The sequence below is a fragment of the Empidonax traillii genome, unplaced genomic scaffold, assembly GCF_003031625.1.
Source record: "Empidonax traillii isolate 1590-97213 ecotype Southwest subspecies unplaced genomic scaffold, ASM303162v1 scaffold48:size2401408, whole genome shotgun sequence".
In the NCBI taxonomy this organism is placed as follows: domain Eukaryota; kingdom Metazoa; phylum Chordata; class Aves; order Passeriformes; family Tyrannidae; genus Empidonax; species Empidonax traillii.
In genome coordinates, this window is record NW_020955241.1 from 944,940 (window position 1) to 946,869 (window position 1,930).

The 1,930-nt window shown below is 33.9% G+C and overlaps 1 protein-coding gene across 1 annotated transcript in view; it reads left to right on the forward strand.

The window, feature by feature from the left end:
* Positions 1-1,930, forward strand: part of ABCA13 (ATP binding cassette subfamily A member 13) — a 170,154-nt gene that overhangs the window by 21,474 nt on the left and 146,750 nt on the right. The gene's annotated exons all lie outside the window — the stretch shown is intronic.

Below are 1,930 nucleotides of genomic sequence, written 5' to 3' on the forward strand. Positions count from 1 at the left end.
TACTTGAGCAATGGTTTAGCAGCAGCAGTCTCCCTCAGAATCTTCTTTTGGAACTTAGAAGAATCATAGCTGACATAGTATCTCAGTTTCTAGATGAAAGGGAAGCCAGCAAACTTTTTTCAGGCATAAATACCCTGATCCAGCAATGGAATGAGAAATCAGATGCCTACTTTTCAGAAGGATATACTGCATCTCATGATTGGTAAGTTACACTTATCTTTCTGCAACTCATGAAGTTCAGATCAACCTGGATATTCATTTTCACATTGCATTTATTTGATTTCTGGGTTTGATGTTATTTTTTGTTCTGTAATTCAAAACCTCATGTACAGTCAAATAATTGTGCTGATGCTTACACATTCTGAAAAACAAATTAGGTCTGTACTTCAGATTAAACAAAGTTTAATTCCCACAAAGAATTGCTGTGACTCAGTAATGCTTCTCATGTACTGCAAGTCCAATGGATCTGAAATATTTTGGATCTTTATTGTTGAAGTCAAACTCGTGTTAATTGTGCAGAAGATATTGTAGCAGAAGCCTATTATGGCGAACAAAATTTTAAACACTTAAAATTAATTGTATATATGAAGTTTCCAATCTCATCTAGGGCATCCTGAGGCTATGGTTTCTCTGGATGTTTTTAAACTTTTTGTACTATTTCAAGTTCTCTACTTGGTTTATCACTTAAGGTAAATGTAAGCAGTTTATATGAAGATATGGCTGTAAGTTCTATACTCATTCAGAATGATATGTTTTGTCAAGCTATTCAAATATTCCTGATGTGGAAGGTTCTACAGAGGACTTGATTTGTAGATAAAAGGAGTTAAGGTTTGTCAGAATTGACAAGCCTCAGGAAAGTTCTACAGCACAGTACAGGAACTGATGCTTTCCTCTTTCTAAATGCAGACTGGATGACCTGCATTGCTTCTAGGAGTTAAAATGTTGGCCTCTATTTGCCATTGCTTGTAATAACTCTATTTGCTGATATAAAGCACTGCCACTGGAGGACATATGATTCATGCTATAAAAATCAACATCTGAGGATAAATCTGAAAGATACAATCCATTATATACTAAGAAGAGAGAGACTGTAGTCAAGTTATTCAATAATTTAGTAGTACATTTTGGAATTTGGTTTTTATTTATAAAAGGAAACTGCTATACTGCTGCTGTTGTAAAGAAACTACAAAGTAGATGATATAGTGACTGCACAAGAAGAAAAAACCCATACTTTTTCTGCAGTTTTACCTTTTTGTTTACACTGCACAGTGTTTTTGTGGTTTACCTCTTTGACTACAGAGTCCTGAACCTGGAGAGACAGAAAATATATTTAAGGATAAGGTATTTTTAACTTTGAGACCCTTGCATTGGAAGGCTATTTTTATCCATGCACCTCTTCTTGACCAATCTTACAGAGCAAGTAAATGGTTTTTCTTTTGATAAATATCCTGACATAATGGAAATGTCTGTTGGAGCATTCCAATTTTCACTATGATTTCATGTTTTAGGTTTTTTTTTTTTTTGGTAGGTATTAAAATAGCTGTGTTCAGCTATCAACCAGTCAATAGGAATATTTTCACACTCAATAATTGTGGGAAAACAAAAAATTCTTTATAATTCATAGAAAATCAGAGGTTTTGATCAGTTGCATTGATATATTCCTTTCTGTAAAATAATTAGTCTGTGGAACATAAAAGCACTGCTATTTTCAGCAGCTGAAAATGTGACATACTCAAAGGTGTTTGACTCTTTGTGGCTTACAAGATTGATTATAATTTCTGGTCAATGCTCATTTCCTTAACCTAGCTGCCTACATTCAGGTTTTGATTTGAATGGGCTTGTGACTTTTCAGTGAGTTTTTTTCACGTTTTTGAAAACCTAAGCAATTGTCAATTTGTGCTATTTCAGATTTTGTGGTGCGTAATTTGTG